At 34.5% G+C, this 25,335-nt stretch overlaps 1 non-coding gene across 1 annotated transcript; it reads left to right on the top strand.

Annotated features, from left to right (window-relative positions):
• The first annotated feature begins 13,830 nt into the window (after positions 1 to 13,830).
• LOC128033438 (small nucleolar RNA R71) lies at positions 13,831 to 13,937 on the top strand. Its single transcript, XR_008189546.1, has one exon. It is a non-coding gene; the product is annotated as a small nucleolar RNA R71 (small nucleolar RNA).
• Positions 13,938 to 25,335: the final 11,398 nt, after the last annotated feature.

Here is a 25,335-nt window from a genome sequence, read left to right as displayed (position 1 = left end):
TCGAGTCCAAAACGGGTGGAGAGTCTACACTGATTACAGGAAGTTGAATTCTTTAACTCGAAAATATCATTTTCCACTTCCTTTTATTGACCAGATGTGAGAACGTTTAGTTGGAAAATCTCATTATTGTTGTCTTGATGGATACTCAGGTTCTTTCCAGATTCTTGTGGCACTAGAGGATCAAGAGAAGATGACGTTTACGTGTCCATTTGGCATGTTCACTTATAGACGGATATTGTTTGGACTTTGCAACACACCAGCCACATTTCAAAGGTGTATGGTAAGTTATATTTTCTAACTACACTTAGAAAATAATTTAGGTATTCATGGATGACTTTATTGTGTATGATGAGTCATTTGAGGTGTGTTTGTCAAACATTGCAAAAAATTTGGAAGGGTGCCTTGAATTTAACATTGTTTTAAACTATGAGAAATGTGATTTTATGGTTGATGAAGGATTAGTTTTAGGTCATATCATTTCTGCTGAAGAAATTTCTATTGATAAAACAAAAATCGATATGATTAACTCACTCTTATACCCTAGAACTATGTGGGAGATTCGTTCTTTCCTTGGTCATGCAACTTTCTACAAATAGTTCATTAAAGACTTTTCAAAAATTACAGAACTTCTTTGTAATCTCTTATAGAAGGACAAAGAGTTCGAATTTGACTAATCATGTAGGGATGTATTTGACACGCTCAAACATAAACTTATTTCGGCACCCATCATTTAGCCTCTAAATTGGAACTATCCTTTTGAAATAATGTGCAACGCAAGTGACCATAGCATAGGAGAAATCATTAGGCAAATAATCGAGAAAGAACCACAGATTATCTCTTATGCATCTAAGACCTTAGATGCCACCAAAACAATTACTCGACCACTGAAAAAGAGTTTCTAGCCATAGTATTTGCTTTGGAAAAAATTCTTTCATATTTATTAGGGATTAATATTGTTGTTTTCTCTGACCATACAACACTTGAATATCTGATCGGGAAAAAGGAAGCAAAATCGAGGCTTATTAGATGGATATTACTTTTGCAAGAGTTTGGTTTTAAAATAAAGGATAAGAAAGGACGCGAAAATTTGGTAGCTGATTATCTGAGTCGAATACCTCCATCGAAAGATGTCACACCTTTTAAAGACGATATTTCAGATGAAAGTCTGATTTCTTCTCAAAAAAATTTTCCTTGGTACGTAGATATGTGAATTACCTTGCTATAGGTATAGTTTCTTCCAATTTATCACGATCTGAAAAAGATAAGATCGAATGTGAATTGGAATACTATGTTTGGGACGACCTCTACCGTTGGAAATATTGTTCCGATCAGGTAATTTTATGTTACGTTACAGAAACTAAGGTAAAATCAATTCAATCTTATTGTCATTCTTACAGATGTGGTGGACATTTTGGCCCTAAACAAACTGTGCATACAATACTTGAATGTGGACTATATTGGCCACATATTTTTCGTGACGCATATTTATTCTATAAAACATGCGAAAAGTGTTAAAGGGTAAGAAACTTAAGCTGGAAAAAAAATGCCTCTAACACCTATAAATATATGTGAAATTTTTTATATATGGGGCATCAATTTTATGAGACCTTTTGTCTCTTCATACAGTAACATTTATATTTTACTTGTAGTTGATTATATGTCAAAGTGGGTGGAAGCTAAAGCCACTCGTCATGTTGATGCCAAAACGATAGTGGATTTTCTAAAGAGTTATATTTTTCCAGATTTGGCACATCGCAAGCATTGATCAACGATCGGGGAACGCATTTTTGTAATAAGGTAATCGACACACTTTTGAAAAAATACGAGGTAGTGCAACGAGTCACTACATTTTATCACCCTCAATCAAACAGTTAAGCTGAAGTGTCGAATCGAGAAATCAAGTTGATTTTGGAGAAAACTGTTAAACTAGATAAGAAAGATTGGAGTTTGCGACTAAATGATGTACTGTGGGCGTATCGTACAGCTTATAAATGACCAATAAGTATGTCTCCTTATTAACTATTTTTTTATAAACCGTGTCATCTTCTTATAGAACTAGAACATAAAACATTTTGGGTTAAGTAATGAAACATGGAACTAGAAGCTGCAGGTAAGTATCGTTAGTTACATATTCAGGAACTTGAGGAAATTCAACGAGAAGTGTATAAAAGTTCCCAAATTTATAAGGATAAGATCAAGACATACCATGATCAAAAGGTAAACCGTAAACAAATTGTGGTAGGGCAGAAAGTATTACTTTATGACCCTACACTAAGAATTTTACAGGTAAGCTCCGAACTAAGTGGTTGGGCCTTTTGTTATTACTTATGCATTTTCGCATGGTGCAGTCGAAGTCAAAAGTGAAGAATCTGGAACAGTCTTCAAGGTCAATGGATAGTGATTAAAGCCTTTCTACAAAAAATTTCAAGTCCACATGGTTGAGGAATTAATCCTCAAAGAACCGGTTGAATAAATTTCCAGGTCATCGAGCTAGCGACGTTAAACAAAAGGGCTTATTGGGAGACAGCCCAAATTTATTTTAATTTATTTAATTTTTAGTTTTAGTAAGATTTAGGATGAAAATAAAATAAATAAGTTTTTATTTAATCCAGTTAATATGTTATTTTCAGGAATGTAATGGAGGTTGTTAATTTTACAAAACTCGAATACTGATGGTCGCGTGGGCACGATGTGCTAAATGCTGACAATAATTTACCTACAAACAAAAGCCAAAATCCTTAACCCAAATAAAAACTCCATGCTCAATACCAACCTAACACCCAAATAAAAACCATTTACCCAAAACCTAAAAATATACCCAAATACCTAAATCCCAAATAAGTCCAATGAAACCCAAAAGAAAAAAAGGGGAAGCGAGAAGAATTGGGCCAAACGGCCAATCAGGCCCAGGTAGAAAAAAAGGGAAGAAAAACAAAAGAAGGCTCAACCGACCAAGAAAAAAAAAGAGAAAACCCCCAAACCCCTTTACCCTTTCCCTTTATTCTTCATCTTCTCCACACACACAAAAAAGAAAACCTTAACCCCCATTCACACTATCACATCGTCACCGAACGAAGTTGCCACACAGATCAGTCACAGTTGCACCCACCTACAGTAACGTCGATGGTACACAAGCACCACCGTCGTTCCTCTTTTCTCCTCCCCGCCGTTCATCTCTCATTTTCCCCTCCACCTCTGTTCACCTCTTTTTTCCTCTACCACCATTCACCTCTCATTTTCTCCACCATGAACCACTATTCGACAACCCCTTCTCTCACCCATGTACCACAACACTCCCTTAGCACTTAACCACCACTGTTCCACGAACTTTAAAACCCATAACACCTCTGATCTTTTAAACACCAACCCCAACTCCAACCACCTTAACAGACGTCATATTTAAAACACTGACCGGTATCCTTCGAGACCCATATAATCATTAACGCTGACAGTCACAACTGCCATTTATCGCTGTATGTCGCCGTTTGCCACTACCATGAACCACCACCCTGAGCAACCAAAGCCTTTTGTTCCTAAAGCCTATACAGAAACCATGGCTCGAACTAGGAACCAAATGGTCGACAATATTTTGACTTCGATCAATCATTGACGAAATTGATTTTTAGCACCTCTTGTCGTTGGTTTAGACGATAACGAATCGTCTCCACCCCTACAAGACGAACGGCCGCGCCAATGAGAACTCATCAGCGACAAAAGCCCAACTCCAATCGAGATAGAATGATCGAACAACAGCCTCGCTACTTCTGAAAGGTTGACTCCTAACCTACAACCTGTTTTACTTTTACTAACGTATTATCCAGGTTAGTCAGACCATGGCGAAGGTCTTTTGACTGGAAACGAGCATGTTTCTGAGCTCTGAACACGATTTTCTACCTCTCGAGCCCATCGACCACCGATTCATGAGTTAGCACGCTGCTAGAAATTTGAGTCCACCACCTGACTCGGCTGACAAAAATGTTCGACCACCATGAAATGGTCAACGTAATAGGTGAGGTCATGCCTACATTATTCCTACTGAAGGATGATTACGAGGGTGTCTGAACTTTTCGCCTCTGAAGCATCGGCAAGATACGACAACATTCGACAATGTCCACTCCCGCTCTGTAAGCAAATTGATTTTTACACCCTTGATATGTTTAATATTTGTGATGCTGTGATAAGCTATTCTGATGCTATTGGTTAGAGTTCATTTGCAAATATCTCATGTAGTGCATATTATGAATTAATTTATGAATTCTACATAATGTTTAGCTTCAATATTAATGCGTTACGAACTGTTGAAACGTAAGACGTTGTTTGTTTTCAGTTACTTGGTAAAAACTTTAGGAAGTCTATTTTTTATTTTAACATTGCCATGGGTTTCATTGACCCTTACAACATACAAATCGATTCCTAACAGATTGCTTTGTTAGATATACCAAGTAACTTTGATGCTCAAGTTGTTTATTGTGCATGAACCCGCTTTGAGATATATTGATTGGTTTTTAGCCTTTAGTTTTTCAGGTCGAAATGATTCGTTATCTATTTTAACTAAAATTGAATTTTTTTGTGGTGTATGCATTCTTGATTTAAAGTTAATTTAGGATATTGGTTTGCACGGAACTTTCATGCTGTAATCAACCACTAATACTTGGCCATTATGTTACAAACTTAACCTCTCAACTTTTTCCCATTGAAGTCAATTTCTCATCCTTAACATATTCATATACTACGGATATCCTTGATGAATATTGTTTGGATTCTATGGGTTTACTTGTCGGCACCCCTACTGCATATTATTTTGTTTCTCTAGGTATGCCAACTGCTCGCGGTAGTAAGGTCCTTCGCCAACGTCCAAATTTCACTACTAAAGAGCAAGGGGAGCAGTCTCCTTCATCTGTAGAGGCACGTTTAAGCCGGATCGAGGCTCAAATTAAAACAGTGGAAACCCAAGTTTCCACAATCCTCGACATCCTACAAAGTCATTACTCCTAACCAACATCGTTAGAAACACATGGGGAGTATTCTTAACCTTTCTCTTTTTTTGTTTTTTGAGTTACTAAGCCTCGAGAGATGAGTCACCGTTCTATTAGGGAAAGCACTCATCCATGCATCATTGCCAATGACTCTATCTAATCTCCAAAAAATTTTGCCCCTGCACCAATTATAAGAAGGGCCTCTAAATCCCTTGTCTTGTAACTCAACTGATTCCATGAAATTACCAAACAAGGAATATCTCCTTCGACTCAAACATCCCCTTTCTTTTCACTGGCAGAGAGAATGACATTAAAGTCCCCAATAGCAAGTTAAGGGACTTCTCCCACAAGAATAGAAGATTTTAAGCCCTCGGATAGAATTTTTTTTGCCTTTCAAGATTACTGTAAACAAAAGAAATATAGATCGACTGATTGTGCTTAGAGTAAAAAGTTGGATTAGAATAACTTGTGGATGATTACGAACCACCTGAACCCGAATTGTCTCATTCCAACCAACCTAGATACCTCTAAAAAAACCCATTGCTTCAACACAGTGAAAAAACTGAAATCCTATCTTGGTAATAATATTATCTGCTTTTGCCCCACTTACTCTCGTTTTAAGTAGACTAACTATATCCGATTTATATTTCATATTATACTCGCAAAAAACGCAAAGAAACTTAATATTGGCACAAGCTTGACATTTCCAAGAGAATATGGACAAATCTATAAGCAAATAAAAAATAGAGAGGACTAACCCTTATTGTCTGGGGGTATTCGAACTTGCTAGTCCTTTCCTAGTGCCCGATGAGCCACCTTTACCAACCTTTAAACCCAACTGATAAGTTCAACCATGGAATTCATTGTATTTGTGAGAGGAACACGTGAATTCCCTGTAGTCTTGAACTTGTCTCCATGCCCTTGTAAACTCTTATTGAAGATCATTCTATTTCGGGCCGAATCGACTTTCCCACCAGAATCGCGTCATTTAGCAATCAGAACACCTTTCCAACTTCTATGAAACTGCTACCCATCATGGTTCTACGTCCAACTGGATACAAATATTCTTAAAAGAAAATTGTTGAGTTGATGATCACTAAACTAACTATACATATGTGAAAGGCAAGCGCACCTATCGAACAATAGTATAGCTATGGTGAGTAGGGAATATCGTATCCACGAGGACTAAAAGTACTAGTAATTACCGATTTTCTAATATTTAGTCGACAAATTAGAGTGATAAATAAAGGAAATAATTGAATAATAACTAATGAGATAGACAATACCCAGGAAAGAATCCATCTATACTACACATATTATTATGAATCTGAATTAAACGATTTATTCACTTGTGTCTTGATCCGTAGAAATCCCTAAATTATGTTAATAACTCTTTCGAGAGTAAGAAGAACTGACTCTAGGTTGATTAATTGAAATCTCTTTCTAATTAAAACCTCTATTGTTACATTAACTTGATCTATGAATCCCCTTATTAGATTTGACTCTAATTCGGTAGATTTATGTCATCTTATTTCTAGGATTTCATGCAATTCCACTCAATTATGCTAGATTTACTCTTAAAGAAGGACTTTTGCTCCACTGAAATAAGAACATTAAACATGAATTAATATCTCGAAAATATTAAAACAAGAAATAAGCATCCATAATTGAAAACAAGAATCAAGTATTTATCATGTAAATCATAAATCAAATAATAAGATTCATCATAGGTTTCATCCTCCCTAGGTATCTAGGGAATTTAGTTCATAATCTTGAATAGAAACATCTCAAAGTTAGGATAACCACAAGACATAAAGAAACTCAATAAAACTTTGAAAGAAATTAAACGGAGATCTTCGATCTTGAGGGAGATCTACTTATAAGTTGATTCTGATGGCATTCTTCGAGTGTTTTCTTCGATCTTCTCTGATTGCCCCATTTGATCTTCTTCTAATTGGTATTTATAAACTTTAGAAAGTTTGAAAAGCCCAAAAATTGGGTTCTTCCGCGTATTTGGGAAGCAGGGTGCGAAATCAACACTGGCTTGCACATGGGTGTGTGGCCAACCCATGTGGAATTGCCCAGGTCGTGTGGATCCTGAAAATAAATCTATTTATCTGATTTTAGCTTGTTTTTCGCTCATTTCGCTCTCAAATGCTCTCTTTAGTATAGAAACATGAATTTAAAGGATTTGGAGCATCAAATTCACTAATTTTTATAATTAATCATCCAAAAACGCATTAAGAATGAGATTAAAATATGTTACTTTTATAGCTTATCAAATATCCCCACACTTAAGCGTTTGCTTGTCCTCAAGCAAAAGCCTCAACTCACAGTAAAATTAATATTTCTCAACTTTTAATCCCCATCAATAATATCTCAAAATAATTTACAAATAATCATGCATTGACAATTCAACTAAAAGAGCACTAAAGTCTCAAACAATCCAAACTGACATTTTTAAACACGAAAACATAGGTGTCTCCCCTTATTTAAGTGGTTACCTTTAATTTAAAATTAACAAGAATTGACATCTTGACTAAAGATTCACTCAAGCACTCAAAGTGTTTAAATTTTAGGAATAAACACTCAATAGTCAAACAAGAAACGTTATTACCATAGGCTTGCGTGAAAATCAAATCTCCACCATTATAAAATGAGATGGTATATAAATCAAAAGGTCTTTAAGAGGTTGTAATGGGCCTTAGGTTAAGGGTGTGGAGAAAGGCCGAAAAAGATGGTCAAAATCTAGATGGAATTGATAAATTACCAAACTAGAAAAATAAACAAATGCTAATTTAAAAACAAATGCATAAATCAAGAACTATTCAAGAATAAGAAAATGAGCTTCTTTTCAAATTATGAATTTAACTGTTCAAGCTCAATCATAAAACTAAATCATAATCAATATATATATTTTTTATTTTGATGTTTTTCACAATAAGAAATAATTTAGCAAATCAAACAAAAGAGCATAGTTAGACAACTAACCAAATCAAACCTCAACAGAAAAGGGAGTCAATAAAACGGGGAAAATTCTCAATGAACAAAAAATGAGTTATGGGTTAACATTAATGAGTAAATTAATAAATGGTGTGTTAGGCTCAACGAAGTTCACTAAGGGTTAATTAAAAAGGTAGGCTTTTTATGGGATAAGTGGGTTAAAACCTAAGTGCCTTTATCATCTCAGTGAATTAAATCAAATGTGTGGTCTCGACATGCATAATCGAAGGAAGTTGTAGAATAACAAATCAGGTTGACACACTCATAACCAATAATAAAATGAGCAAGAAAAATGTAAGCTCTAAAGGTTCAAAATCTCAAAAAATTATGGTTTTTGATGTTAAACTTATAAATCTCAAACTTGAAAATAATACTTCAATTTAGGGAAGCAACCTAAAAAATTTTAATTTCTAAAAAATAGTTTATCATGCTTGATTCTCTCATGTCTTAAGGTTTAAATCAAATAATACACAATTATCGACAAATTAATCTAAAACACATCAACAAAAATTCCAAATCGACAAAAATCATTCTAATAGAAGTATGAGAAAATTACTTAAATACAAGACGTAATTTAGGGATTTTCTAATAATCATATAAATAACCTTCCCACACTTAAGATGTACATTGTCCTCAATGTATAAACATATATAATCACAGTATAAACAGAATATCATAAGAAAGGGAGAAAACTAAACTGCCCTAAATATTGGATGAAATTGCCAGAATGGTGAAAAGTGAAATTATGGATAAATCTAGATGTAGTGCATAATTTCGAGCAAACTAATAAGAAAATAAACACAAATAGTGAAGAACATTAAAAGGTTACTAACTTGATTAGAAACAACCATAAAAATAAAAATATAGTTCAAAAGCTAAGAAACAAAATAAGGCTAAGAAAATAATAAAAAGAACTAAAAATAAAAATAAAAATAAAATAAAACTTAAAATAAAAATAAAAAAAATAAACTTAATGGTCTTTATCGTCAGAAACGTCGGTGTCGTGAGTCGTCGGCGCTAAAGAGGAGATATGGAGATGCTGACAGATCTGCTGTAATGTCGCGTCAATACTATCGAACCTCTAAAATTAGTGCTGCTCGAAGTGAGTGAATTGTTCAGAGAGGTCATCTAATGTAGTAGCTAAGGAAACAGGATGGTGACTCGAAGGTGGAAGACCAGGTGGATCCTCGGGATGGAAGGAAACATCATTAATGAAATCTTCGGGCTCATCCTGAGGGTCAGAATAAGATAATCGGTACTAAGGAGGATCCACTCCACGAAGTCGCTCAATCATCCTCATATGGGTCATGCTCGATATTTCCTGTGAGGAGATCTGGCCGGCAAGTACAAGGGAGGAGGACTGCTCTGATGTATTGAGGAGACTGAAGTGTGGAGCGGGTCGAGTCACATAAGGGCCTAAACAGATAGGACCCTTCCTGTTGCGGCCTGTCTGATGGTGGAATGTGAAGGCGATGAAGTTGGTTAAATAAAAAATATGCCCTGTGGCCATGCTCCATAAAAAATATGCATCGGTGGTACTGACGACTCCGGTGTTCTCTCTCCTACCTGTCAAAGTGTGAGCCAAGAGAGCATGAATATACTGTAAAGCCGGAGGGAGAGAAGTCGTCTTCGAGTGACTCGTGTCATAAGGTGTCATACTCATTGTAAAGTCATCCAACAAAGAAATGGTGAGTAGTAGATGTACCAATGTAGGCGGAGAAAGTTCTCGACACTTATAAACTTGTTAGTGTATAGTCCCAAAGTAGCGTCAAACTCAGGGACACTCATATGGTGCACCAGGCCACCAAATCTAAAAGTGATGGTGTCTGGTTTGTCATGAGTCGTCATCACATGCTGTAGAGTAAATGTAAAGCAAAATTCTAAAGTCAGCTCCATGTATGTGGGCTCAATGATGGAGAAAAACTGGTCCCACGAGGCTGTAGAGGAAGGCGCGAACATGATAAGCTAATTGGACCTGCTCTAAAGAGGCCCAATCAATACATCGGCCTAAGCCTAGTGGTCATAGTCAAAGTAGCTGAAATAAGTCCTCCTGGAGGCCCGCTGAAAATTGGATATAAGGGTGGCCGGCCTCGACGAAAGCGCTCGAGGAGGAGGTTACACCAAGGGTCTTCCACTTTTTCGAAGCGGGGATGACGATCTTGGACTTGCTTTATGTGTTCATCATGGTATGCCTGAAAAATAAAATAATTTAGTATTAGAAAAATAACATAAGTAGTATCAAATAAAGAAATAGAGAAGTCGACAGAACAATTGTGTGATGGAAGCTATGAAACTAAGAATCATCCTATGACGCGTAGTGAAATCTAAACAGCCTAAATAGAAAATAGACTCCTAAAATAATATTTACGAATATCAATCATGCATAATTTAGGTACTAATTTGAGTAAACATGCAAACTAACTAAGAAATAATAATAAAGAAAAATAATAATAAGAAACGAAGTGAAAATGAAAAACAATAAAAATAGTGAACTACTAGTAAAAATAAAATAATAAATAATAAAATTAGAAAGAGAAGAATAAAAATATAAAAACACAAGGCATATACTAAGAACAATAACAATAAAAATAGTAAACAAATAATTAAAATCAACTAATGAGAATAAAAGTAAGAATAATAAGAAAAATAAAATAATAATAATGACAGTAAGGATAAGAAACAACTAGAACTAGAAAAATAAAACAATATAACTAAAAATAATAATATTAAGTAATAAATAAATAAGTAATAAAATAGGACAAACAATGGGTGGTGACCGGAGCTACTAACGGTCGGTGCGGTGATGGACGGGGTTGTGCGACGGTTTGACGCAAAAAAGAGAGATTGGGGAGAGGAACAAACGGTGGGGTGGTTTGCAGTGGAGGGAGAATAGGAGAAAAGGAGAAAGGGAAGGGGCGTGGGTGGTGCGGGACTGAGGGTGGAGGGCAAGAGAGGCTCAGTTGGGTCTGATTGGTGAGAGTCTGAGATTGAGGGTGGAGGAAGAAAGGAAGAAGGGGGAGAGGGTGTAGTTGAGTGGGAGGGGCGATGAGGGTATAGGGTCGAGCTTAGGTGAGGAAGAGGTGAGGGGGAAACAGGTAGGAGATGAGAGAGTGGGGGCGACGACGGTGGCCGGATTGTGGAGGGTAGGAGAGTGGTGGCAGTTAGGATTGGTTGGGAAGTTGGGGAAGGAGACCAAACAAAGGAAAATAAAAGGAGGCTAGGGTTTTTTAAGGGTGACACGGTTGTGTAAGGGCCCGTGTGGTTCTTTACCAACCTGTGTGCAATTAAACATACCAACCCAGCCTTTACACTACCTTGGACACGCCCGTATGTCCAGGCCATATGTGATTTCCTTTGTTTCTCCCATACCCGTGTGTACTTCCACATGCCCGTGTGGCCCGACCGTGTCTCGTACACGGCCGTGTACTTTGCTCGTGTAACTCTCTGACTTGATTTAAAAATAAAAAAATTAGCTCCAAGTTTCACACGACCTAGGACACGCCCGTGTTTCCTGGCGCACGGCCGTGTAGACTATTTCAGGCCTTGTAACTGTCAATTTTTTGAAAACTTAAGTCCTAATATCTACACGGCCAAAGACACCCCCGTATGTTTAGGCCGCGTAGGTTACATGGCCATGTCGCCAGGCCGTGTAACTCACCGTCAAACCCCTTATAGTGCAGATGGCCTGGGACACACCTGTGTAGGTTAAAAATATTTTTCTTAAATTTGAAAATTAGTTTTAAAAATAACATGAATTAAAATTAAGAGAATTTGCAGTTTTAACACTCGAGTTTCCTCCTGAGATGCGTTTATTTAAAGTCTAAGGTTGACTTACCTCGTATTTGCATGGTTACGATAGTTTGTAGAGCCGAAGCTTCTCTTTTTCATTATCAATTATATTATCAAAATAAGGTTTAAGTCGAGTACTATTTACCTTAAATGTGCCAAATTCAGAATGAGTTACCTTGACTGTTCCGTATGGGAAGACATTCAGTATCGTAAAGGGATTTGATCCATTTGCATTAAGCTCCGAAGTGGCAATTCGAGGATCCATTTTATCTAGTAGTACCTTGTCCCCAAGCTTAAATTGGTTTGTTCCATCCACATGCTCATCATGGCGTCGCTTTGGCTCTTCATCGTGTTTTTTCGGTTTCTCCTTGCCATGTGTCCACCATTCATCCAGTTCATCAATTTGTAACATTCGTTCTTCATGAGTCATTCTGTTTCTGTCGCATGGACTGGAACGTGGCTCTATTACGTTTTTCCAAGGGGTTTCCTGAAAAGAATGTTGAGCCACATGGTTACTTATATTAACAAAACTTGTAAAATCATCTCAATCACTAGATGTCTTAATAGAATCACGAGCTTGGAGAGTAATCATTTCGTCTCCTACATGAAGTACTAATTCACATGTACCAACATCAATTGTAGTTCTAACAATTGCTAAAAAGGGTCTTCCTAAAATTAAAGGTACTTTATTACCCTCATCCATGTCTAAAAGAACAAAATCAACTAAGAAAATGAATTTATCAATTTTTACAAGAACATCTTCAATAGTACCACTAGGAAATCTAATGGTTTTATCTGCTAATTGTATACTCATCCTAATTTATTTGGGTTTCCCAAGATATAATTGCTTAAACATTTTATAGGGCATGACATTAATACTAGCCCCTAAATCAGCCAAAGCATTATTAATATTCAAACTACCAATTAAACAAGGAATAGTAAAACTCCTTGAATCTTTCAACTTGTTGGGTAGTTTATTTTGTAATATGGCCAAACAAACTGTATTTAGCTTTACAGTCGATGAATCATCTAACTTCCTTTTGTTTTCCAAAAGCTCATTTAAAAATTTAACGGAATTGGGCATCTGCGAAAGAGCTTTAACAAATGGTAAGTTAATATGTAATTTTTTCAGAAGTTTAAGAAACTTACCAAATTGTCCGTTCATGTGGTCTCTCTTCGTCGTGTTAGGATATGACGCTCGAGGTTTATAATTTACAACAACCAACTTTTGTTCATTCTGGCTTGCCTTAACCTTACCGTTACTTACCATAATCTCTTACCTCGGTTCCTGTTTAGATCCAACTAACCCTCTTCGTCTTGAACAATAATTGCATGAAGTTGCTCCATTGGGTTAGTTTCGGTATTGCTAGACAAACTCCCTTGTGGTTGTTCTGAAATTAACTTAGTGAGTTGGCCGATTTGGTTCTCGAGCCATTGACCTTGAATAAATGCTTGCTGATTTTTAAGTGCTACTTCAGTGTTTTGAAAGTGGGTTTCTGACACCGAGATGAAATTCATCAACATCTCTTCAAGGTTCAACCTCTTCTCTACTGGTAAGGTTGTTGTTGGAAGGGGGTGTGCTATTTGATTTCCTAGACCACCCCAAGAGAAATTGGGATGATTCCTCCAACTTGCATTATAGGTATTACTATAAGGGTTATTTTGAGGCCTAGAATTATTACCCATATAATTGATTTGTTCATTTTCTGTGGTAGGACCGTAGGGTAAACATTCTGGATTGTTCATTCCTCCTCCATTCGTATCGCATTGCATCACCGGATGTACCCACGTAGAAACATATAAACCATCAATTTTCTTATTTAATTGTTCTACCTGATTTGATAATATGGTGACTGTATCTAATTTGAAAACACCGGCTACTTTCATCGGCTTTGTCGTCATGGCTTGCTACTGCTAATTATTCAATGCCATCTCCTTTATAAATTCATAAGTCACTTCAGGTGTTTTATTATTTAGGTTTCCACCGACTGCTGCATTGATCAACTGCCTAGTTGAGGGATTCAAACTGTTGTAGAAGGTTTGAACTTGTAACCATAAAGGTAACCCATGGTGAGGGCACCGTCTCCATAAGTCCTTATAACTTTCCCACGCATCATATAAGGTCTCTAAATCAATCTGAATGAAGGAAGAGATATCATTCCTCAACTTAGTTGTCTTAGCTAGTGGAAAGTACTTCAGTAGGAATTTCTCGGTCATTTAGTCCCATGTGGTAATAGAACCTCATGGTAAAGAATTCAACCACTGTTTAGCTTTGTTCCTCAACGAGAAAGGGAATAATCGTAAACAAATGGCGTCGTCAGAAATGCTATTTATCTTGAAAGTATCATAGACTTCCAGAAAATTAACCAAATGAGTATTTGGATCTTCGTCTTGCAAACCTTCGAACTGAACAAATTGTTGAATTATCTGAATAGTGTTCGACTTCAGTTCAAAATTATTCGCAGCAATGATGGGTCTCACAATACTCGATTCAGACCCAGTTAGAGTGGGCTTGGCATAATCGTACATAGTACGAGGAAGAGGATCTGGATTTGAAAGATTTGCAACAACTGCAAAGGTAGCTGATTATTCTAATTATCACCCATCTCCTTAGTAATAATAATGTCCTCTTGCTCGTCTACTATATTCTGTCAACTTTTCCTTGCTTCTCTACGGTTTCTGTGAGCAGTACTTTCAATTTCACTATCAAATAATAATAGTCCCGACGGGTTTCTTCTAGTCATAATCTAAAGAACCTACCAGGAGCAAATAAAAGAAAAATTAGAATGTAAAAATTCAACTAAAAACAAAAATGGCTAAATTAATAAAAATAAAGTGTTCCTAATATTTTAGTCCCCGACAACGGCACCAAACACTTGATGGTCACTAAACTAACAATAAAAACAACAAAGGCAAGCGCACCTATCAAACAATAGTATAGCTATGGTAAGTAGGGAATATCGTATCTACAATGACTAAAAGTACTAGTAATTACTATTTTTCTATTATTTAGCCGATAAATTGGAGTGATTGTGTTTAATCTAAAATTACTAAAGTAATTTATCTAAGAATGCAACAGATAATAAATCAAGGAAATAATCGAATAATAACCAATGAGATAGACAATACCCATGAAAGAATCCACCTAGACTTCACCTATTATTATGAATCTGAATTAAACGATTTATTCACTTGTGTCTTAATCCGTAGAAATCCCTAAATTATGTTAATATCTCTTTCGAGAATAAGAAAAACTGTCTCTAGGTTGACTAATTGAAACCTCTTTCTAATTAAAACCCCTATTGTCACATTAACTCGATCTATGGATTTCCCTATTACATTTGACTCTAATCTGATAGATTTCTGTCATCTTACTTCTAGGATTGCATACAACTCCACTCAATTATGCTAGATCTACTCTTAAACAAGGACTTTTGCTCTACTGAAATAAGCACATTAAACATGAATTAATATCCCAGAAACATTAAAACAAGAAATAAGCATCCATAATTGAGGACAAGAATCAAATATTTATCATGTAAATCAGAAATCAAATAATAAAATTCATCATAGGTTTCATCCTCCCTAAGTATCTAGGGAATTTAGTTCATAATCCTGAATAGAAACATCTCAAAGTTAGGATAACCACAAGACATAAAGAAACTCAATAAAACTTTGAAAGAAATTAAACGGAGATCTTCAATCTCAAGGGAGATCCGCTTCTGAGTTGATTCCGATGGCGTTCTTCGAGTGTTTTCTTTGATCTTCTTTGGTTTCTCCATTTGGTATTCTTTTAATTGGTATTTATAGACTTTAGAATGCTCAAAAAGCCTAAAAATTGGGTTTTTCCGTGTATTTGGGAAGTAAGGTGCGAAATCGACAAAGGCTGGCACATGGGCATGTGGCCAGCTTGTGTGGAAAAGCCCATGCCATGTGGATCCTAAAAACATCCCTATTTGTCCAATTTTGGATCTTTTTTACTCCTTTCGCTCCCAATGCTTTTCTAAGTATAGAAACATGAATTTAAAGGATTAGGAGCATCAAATTCACTCATTTTTATAATTAATCATTCAAAAACGCATTAAGAATGGGATTATAATATATTAATTGTATAGCTTATCATGAGTGCTTACTTGAATCAAGCACTTTGACCTGTAATGGGGCCTCCATCCCAACTGAGTCCTCAAATGTTGGATTATAATTTGTTATAGCAACTGAACCAATTCAAGCTGAAAAGCCATGCCCAACGACTAAATTTGCATCAGATAAAGAAATAACACGTACGCTTTTGTGGCTACTACTTAAACCAACTTGTACATTGTCTATTTGGGCCATCTCATATTGGCATAAATAAAATTGGTCCACATCAGCGTCAACCATTATGGGAGCGAAAGGGACAACGGGTTTTCTTTTAGTTTTTTAGCAGCTGCTTTATCTTTCCCCGATTTTGGGCTAGCCCCAATAGTGGGCTCCTTCTCAAAAGAAATATTAGGCCCAGAAATGCTCTTTTTATCCATCCCACTCTCAAACTCCTTTTATTTTTTCGTAAGGCCCACTGCCCACCTATTTTTCCAATCAAGACCCCTTGACCACCTTCTTTTAAAACCCCCTTCAAATTACTGTTATTGCCCAACAAAGGAGTCAGAACTGCACTAATCTCGCCTTCATTCAAGTTGCCGAAGATCAAGGCATTCAATCTATATCCAATCGCCTTTTTCCCCATTTTTTTATCGAAGTACTCCAGATCTCCCTCAAACTACATCAGGTTTACCTCTCAACCAGCACCTACAACCCATATGTTGTTAATCCCTCCACCATTCCTTTTGCTACCGATGAAGAGATCATTATTGAGTTCTTTCCATCCAAATGAGTTAAATTCACCACACTTTTTGGGCATGATTTTTTTGTTAGAGTATGCCCAAAGATCAATCATGAGATGGTTGTAATAACATACTTGATTTATCATGTTTATTAATATAAGAGGTTACCATTATTTTTTCAGTTTCTTTTCTGTGTGTATAAATAAACTGTTTTATAATAATGTCCTGAAAATAATATGATTATTCTTAAAAGGTCCTTAGTCAAGTATTATTGTTGGATAGGACAACGATAACACATTAAGACTAACATGTAGTTGATTGATGATAAAAAGTTGTCCTTGATATGGAGTGTCAGAATCGATGCATGAATATGTGTGTTAGAGAACAACATATTGGACTAACCCATTATGAGTATGTTTCTTGGATTATTATGTAATTGTCACGACATTACTCATAGTGATTAATATGTATATGATCCTCAGACTTGAGATCATCATAATCCCAACATCGTGAGTTGTATATTTTGATACAGTCAAACGTACACCGTAATTGGTTGTTCTATAAAGGCTGATGTTGGATATACCATAATCTATGTAGAGGGATATGGTTTATCGATATAAGATAAGTCCCTCATACATAATGGGAGTAATATCTTAGGCCATTTGATTGAGTGAGACTAGAAATGCATGGCCATGCTTAAATAAGCTGATTGAGATGTCATACTTATTTGTATATCATAGTCTACTTAAGATATCAAGGAACATGGAATGGACTATACAAGTGTGACTATTCCATGACTTGTGTTCAATCCAGAGATAAAGGACTTAAGGATTAGTGCATGAAAAGATTAATCATAAAAAGGTTATGTCGAATCATGATTTCTTGTGACTTAGGTAGCAATGATGCATTGCTAGGTGCCACTCATTGTTTGTAACATTGGAATCGTTCTAACATTACTGCTAACGTTACAAGAACCTACGGGTCACACCTTATAGTTGAAATGAACGGAATATAACATAATTGGTATTGTGTTTGGTTGTCGCATGAATTAAATTAATTATAGAATTAATTTAATTGGGTAATCAAATATAGAACACAGTATATGTACAAGGTTGTTGTACACATAATGAGAATATGATTTTGGTTCGTATATAAATAAATATAGTTTACCGAAATCTTTATTATAATTAATGTAATTATAATTTTTAGTTTTTAAACATTATTATATTTATTTAATTTTGAGAAACCTTAAAAAAATAATAAGATATAAAATCTCGTTTTTCTTTGTTTGGTGAGTCTAGCAACCGTCAAAGCAAAGTCTTCTCCAAAATTGTTTGGGGATTCGTTCCGTTCATAGTCAACTGGGTGGATTACATAGAGGTCGGAGTCATCAAAGATTGCGGCTTGGTTCGATAGTAGATCAGATTACTCACTGCCGATGCATCACTGTCTACTCAGAATCACCATTCGGTAATTTTGAAACTCTTTTTCACCCCGATTTGTTCCTCACACATGGATCCATGGTTAGGATCGCAGGGTGTTATATTTTTCCTCTGCGCTGTAGGGGTGCCAGCGTTCCAACATTTTTCACGTAGCTAAACTACCCATAGGAAAAGTAAACCATCAGATATTATTTGTATTCAACCTATTGTATTGAACCATTAACCAAAACCTTTGAAATTAATGGTTTATCAAGGTTAATGTATACTGTCATTCGAGCAAACCTCCCTCTCATTCTATTGTCAGTATTAAAATCCAACTTCGTGACTTTTCTAATCATCCATTCAATCTCTTCAAGGATCTTTCGTTTGTACAAGAACCCCAAGAGTCGGGGCAAATGAAACCACGCCATTACAATGCTCGGGTAGGCCTATAATGGATTGAAGTTTATAGTCCAAGGTCCAGGGCCCTTGTGAAAACACTTTCTCAGAGTCTTCCATGCTCTGAAATTTCGCCAGTAAATACCCATTTTCGATGTCCATTAACTAGAATGACAAGGAAAGCCTCCATAAAATGTAAATCTTATTATGAAGAGCAACATAGCCATAGTTTACCCCAATAGTTTAAAGACCACCGTGGTAGTCATGTCCTTGATCAAGATTTGATGAATCCTATCTAAGAAATTAATCGAAGGGATCCATTTGACAACCAACCTCGTAACATCGCCTTCCAAAAATTGGAATCCTTCATCTTCAGCAAAACTAGTAAGAAGCTCTAACTTCCTAGATCCAACGACCCCTCTCCCCAACAACTTATCTTTCTACGAAAGTGTTGGTTCTAGAGTCAAATCCACTACCATATCAATATCTGCATCTACATCTGCATTCAAATCCTTACACCACACATTCTTAGTAGTTTTGTTTTTTAACAAGCAAAGTCCACGCCACCATCATCACACAAATTTAATGTCGACATTTTTTTTCAATTTTTCATAGTGTTCTTTTTAAAATTTTAGTTTTAAAAGATATTTTATTATCCTTTACGTATTTGTAAGTTACATTTTTTGGATTTCAAATTTTCATGTAAGTAATATTTTTTTTTTGAATATATAAATTTGATGGTGTGAATATATATATGGATGAATTTGAAAAACGACATTGCAGGTGGTGAAACTCAAACCTAGGCCTTGAAAGTAATCTTAGTCTTTGCCAACTGTTTAAAACTAATTAATAATAACACATTAAATATGTACATTATCAAAATGAAAAAGTTAGATTTGTGGAGTTATGCCTTGTATTTTTTGGCTTTTTTTTATCCCAGTTAAACTCTACTTTTAGTTTCCCGCTTAAACTCTAATTAGTGTGGGTTATTTTAATATTATTTGACCTAAAAATTTATCCTATAAATATACCCTTTTTCCGTCCTAGAAAAATAACCCATTACAGATTTAGGTATTAGCTTTTACAAGCTTTCTAAGATTTTTATGTTTATGTTTTGAGGGTTCTTGTTTCGAGTTTTAGGGTTTAATTTTACCTCCATCTTTTGTACTCTTCACTTTTTCCGTTTTAGTGAAATTATCTTTACTCGTGATTTTTTATCCTCTTCGGAGGGATTTTTGCACGTAAAATGTTTGTGTTCGATCTTTTCAATTTCTCCATTATTTTACTTGTTTGTTGCTTAAATTGGGTTTATCCCCAACAAGATTAAATTGTTTATCATGGTGTTGTCATCAATCTTGAGTTAGTATCGAGTTAACTTGTAACATCAATTCAATTAAAATGTATAAAAATATCAAAATAAAGCTTTAGCTAAGTGACAAATTAAATATTTTACCCATGCAATTTATGATGGTTCAAATTCCACAAAATGCATATTTTTATTGGTTTTAAAAGTGAAAAGACTAAATACTCTCGAATAACATTACTTATTTTAATTATGAAAGGGTATTCTCGTAACTTCCTAACTGAATTGGTGATCGGTTAAGAGTGATACCACTTGGTGAAGGATTTTATTAATAGTAAGTATAGATATGCAACGATAAAGATAATAAAGTGGGCATAATAAAATTAAAATGTATAAAAAATCAAAATAAAACTTTAGCTGAGTGGTAAATGAAATGGTTTACTAATGCAATTGGTTTAGGTTCAAATTTAAGTGAAAAGATTAAAATACCATCGAGTAATATTACTTATTTTAATTATAGAAGGACATTCTTGTAATTTTAATTGAATTGGTGACTCAATTGAAGGTGACACCAATTCAATAAAAGATTTTATTAATAATATGAATTTTATAGATGATTTTTATCAGGTTAATAGAAGTTTGTAATCTAAATTTCACACGTCATAGTTGTTAAGGCAAAATCGATGGTTAGTTTGAAACATTTTCTTATTAAAAGAAATCGTAAACATAAAAAGTTTTCCCACTTGACGTTTGTTAAAATTAAAGGAAATAAAGCATACATTTGTATTTCCTTGAGCAACAATCCATGAAATTATTTTAAATTTTCTAATTTGATAAAAATATTAAAGCTAGGCTATTTCTTTTTTAATTTTCTATTCGATATCATTTTGATGTAAAATTTTAACTGAATGTATTCATGAGTAAGTCAGTTGTCAAATCTAATTCTAAATATTGATACAACGTTATACTCTTTAATTTGTAGTAAAGTTATAAAATTAATTTTAGAATAATTAAATTAATTTGAAATAAATAAAATAAAATAATTAGTTCAAAATTATCTACTATTTAATATATATATATAATCATTTAAAATATTAAAATAAAAATTATTTGTAAACGTTGCAAAGCGGGATATTCTTGTTTCGTTTTTCAAGGAAGACCGAAGCTTTTATTAAAAGAAAATAAAGTAGTCCAACGCTACAATGTTTCAATACTTTATATATATTTTAAATTCTAACAAGGTTTTGTATATTAACTCTATTGTTTAACATATTTCAATACTTTATATATTTTTAAATTCCTGTTTAACCATTTTAAAATTTCATATAAACTTTTACATTTGTTAATTGTATTTTTAAATAAGTTAACAGTAATATTTTTAAAAATAATTAATGATTTAAAAAATAATTCGAGTATATCATTATAATAGTTATTTTTATTATAAAATATTATATTATTATTTTAAACTGTTAGTTTCCATATATGTGTCTTTTTTATTTATAAACTTACATATTTATAATTTTTATATTTGTTAGTTTTATATATTCAGTAATTAATTTGTCAGAAATATCTAACTTACCTAAAAGTATTTGTTTCCATTTTGGATCAATTTATTATTTTAAATAATATATATTTGTATTATATTTTTAGTCACCCTATATACAATAATTAATTTGTTAGTTTCAACATTTGTCACTTGGCAAATATCTTAATAACTTACCTAGAAGTGTTTCCATTTTGGATCAATATATTACTTTAGATAATATATATATATATATATGATATGGAGACACAAAATATAATTACATTATATCTTTATATAAACATAAAAATTAAAGATTTTACTATAAATACAAAAATAGTCATTAAACTATTAATTTCGTTCTATTTTGGTCACTCAATTATTAATTTTTCTGATTTAGTCACTAAACTTTTCAAATTAAATATTTTGGTCACCTTCTATTAATTGTTGTTAGATCTTTTACATAAATTTAACGTGAAATTTTGAAATTTCCACGTAATTTTTTCTAATTTTTCACATGGGTAAGTAATTTTTTTCTATATTTTACTTTTGGTCATCTCTTTTCAATCCAAAAATAATAATATCGTAGATTTTCAATTATTCGATTAGCTAATTTTGCTTTAACAATCTCTCTTCCTTTTGCGGGGCTAGGGCATTCCTATTAATTGTCTGCCTACTTACGTTGTTATAATTAAGATTTACAACAACCATCATATATCAAAACCCAAAAGGAAAGTACAATAACACTACGACATTCATCCTGGTCGAATTTAGAATTGTTTTAAAGATGTACCACTATTGAGTTGTTATAGTGTATTGATTGATTTTTTTTTTCAGGAAACTACTCAAATGGCATCTTAGATATGAGGTTCTACTAGCAAACCTTTGTACTCACATTCAACCTTTTCCATCTCTTTTCACATCTTTAATGTAGTAGACTATTAACACTCTCATACTTATTTAATCCATCTTTCACAATATTAGAGTATTTGATCTTATCATTTCCATAAAAGCTCAAGTGTTGTGTTATATTTCTTCAAATAAGAATTATTTCGCAAGCTAACAAGTGGAGCTAATATGAAAACACAAGAGCAATTGTTTTTTATTCATCCTATACTAGTTATTGATTTTGTTTTACTGTTTTTAACCTTGACACCAATTTGTTTCCAAGGAGTTGGTCAAAAAAAAAATGAGAGCAATTGACTGTTTGGTAAGTTGGAAAATTAGTATATAAATACATAACCTATCAAGTTTAGATAGACAAATCATATTTTTTTTTAAACGATACGTATATAATAAAAGGGTAATTTTATATTTGGTACTTGAACTTTATCAAATATTCTAATGTAGTACATGTATTTTTACATTGTTTATCAATATGGTACCTCGGATTACCCTTGTTAATTTTTGATCTGTCAAGACATGTGGACCATTGAAACGATGACACATGTCGCATTTGTAAGAATTTTTTATTTCAAATAATGCTAACGACCTCAAATTAATTATACCAAAAAATATAATCCAAAAGAAAGGAGAAAAATTTAACATTTTTTTTCTTTTTTCTCTTTTCCTCTGTTCTTCTTCCTTTTTCTTTCTCTTTTCTCTTCCATAATGAACCCTCGTCGTCATTGTTCTCCATCCGTCTCTTTTCTTAACTTGTCTTCTTCTTGTCGATCTTTCCCTCGATTTCATCAACGTCGCTTGCACTGTCTACTACAACTATTGGTTGTAATGTGCGAAAATAAAAGAGAAAATTAGAGGAGGAAGAAAAAGAGCGTCGAGAGAGAGATTTGAGAGAAGAGGAGAGAAATAGTTTTCCTAATTTTCATAACTAACCAGTCCCCCCCCCCCAATTCATGATAAAATGAGAGAATAATGACCAATTACAGCCTGGCAATCTTTAATTTAGCTGCCAAAACATATCGTTTCACTAACGAACTTAGGACCTAAAATGCATCGTTTCATTGAACGTTCCTAGGCTCTAAATGCAGCATTTAACATTACAACTTAAACAGAAATGAAAGAAGAAAAATAAAATTAATGGTCCTTTAAATTCATTGACCTTTGTAGACAAATGTTTCATAATAAACACCCTCCCCTCAAATGAGCTCCTTGTCCTCAAGGATCAAAAAATGGATATTGCTGATGAAATTCACTCCAATTTTCCCAAGTTGAATCTTCTGGATAAGCATCAACCCACTCCACCAACATTTCTATAACAATTATTTTCCCCTTTTTGACCATCCTCCCATTTAGAATCTAAATTGGTTCATTGGAAATAAAACCATCTGAATGGGTGGAATGGAGCACAGATGATGATACAGCTGAACCAACATCCTTTTTGAGTTGGGAAACATGAAATGTGGAATGTATCTTAGCAGTTGCAAGTAAAGTCAGCTTGTAAGCAACATTTCCAACTCGAGACTTCACTAGATAGGGCCCAAAATACCTTGGGGCAAGCTTTTGATTCCTAAACTTCCTCAATGAATGTTGTTTAAATGGTTGAAACTTTACATACACTAGATCCCCTACTTGAAACTCCTATTCTGATCTCTTCTTATCAGCCATCTAATTCATCCTTTCCTGGGCATTTTTTTATATGAAACTTCAAGAAATTCCTGAAAGTTTCCCTGTGTTGAAGGCTTCTATCCACCTCAGCTACTCAAAAGACCCTTGCAAGGTAAGGTAAATGAACTGAAGGGTCCTGCCCATACAGGGCTTCATAGAGAGTCATTTTTATAGCTGACAGGTATGTGGTATTGTACCACCATTCAGTAAAAGAAGCCAAGTGGTCCAATCAAAAGGCTTCTTGCCTGATATACACATAAAATAGCCTTTAAGACATTTGTTTAGGACTTCAATATGGCCACCTATTTGAGGGTGATAGGTCATAGATAAATGAAGTTGTGTGCCAAGATGCTTAAACAATTCTTGCCCGAAATGACTCTGAAATACCTTATCCCTATCTGAAACAATCAATTCTTGAGCACCATGAAGCCTGTAAACTTATTGTAGGTACTCATAGACCACTGAAACAACAATAATGGGATACGGTATAGCTATAAAATGACCATACTTGGTCAATCTATCGACTTTCACTAGGATAGTACTTTTCCCTTTTGAAATTGGCAGACCCTCCACAAAATCCTTATTGATGTTTGACCAAGCCTTCTCAAGATAAGTTGCATTATCCCCCTTACACCTTTGGCAAGTGACATATTCCCTAGCTTATTTTCTTACATCCCTTAAAAGTCCTTTCTAGTAAAAAATACTAGCCAATCTATGTTTTATAGCCTGAGTACTCAAGTGTCCCCCAATGGCTCCTCTATGGAAGAGATAAAAAAGAGTCTTCCTAAGTATATTGTTGTTTCCCACCACAACCTTCCTCTTTCTCCTGAGGACTAAACCATCATAAGAATACTTAGGATGTGATTGAGACTAGTGTTGGAGCTCTTGAAAAATCTATTTTATTTTGGAGTTCTGGTGATAAGAATCCACAATTTGAGCTCAAATGTCAAACCAAGTAAGCTGAGCATGACCTATAAATTGGAACAGCTGACCTTCGAACACATGAGGTCTTTGAGATAAAGCATTGGCCACTATGTTTTGAGTTTCTTTTCTGTAGGCAATAGAAAAATCATCACCCAACATTTTGGCCACCCACTTTTACTAGAAAGGTGTTATGGCCTGTCTATCAGACAAAAATCTAAGACTTCGATGATCGGTTTTGATCTAGAAATGTCGACCACCAAGTAGGGGTATCATTTTTTAACTTCCAAGATCACTACCATAATCTTCTTATCATAAATAAACAATGTTTGATGTCTAACACCTAGTGCATTACTAAAATATGCTATAGGTTTGCCCTTCTGTTGTAGTACTGCCTCAACTGCTTGTCCACAAGCATTGGTCTCTACACAGAATTCTTCCTAAAAATTAGGCAAAACCAACACTAGTGCTCTACAGATAGCTTCCTTGAGTCATTAAAAAGAAGATTGAGTAAATTTATTCTAAAGCCAAGGGGATCCTTTCTTCAGAAGTGTTGTGAGAGGAGAGGTTATGGCTCCATACCCATTGATGAACCTTCTGTAGTAGCCTGATA

This window comes from Gossypium raimondii, chromosome 1 (genome assembly GCF_025698545.1).
Source record: "Gossypium raimondii isolate GPD5lz chromosome 1, ASM2569854v1, whole genome shotgun sequence".
NCBI classification, from domain to species: Eukaryota; Viridiplantae; Streptophyta; class Magnoliopsida; order Malvales; family Malvaceae; genus Gossypium; species Gossypium raimondii.
This window is presented reverse-complemented; position numbering and strand designations above follow the sequence as displayed.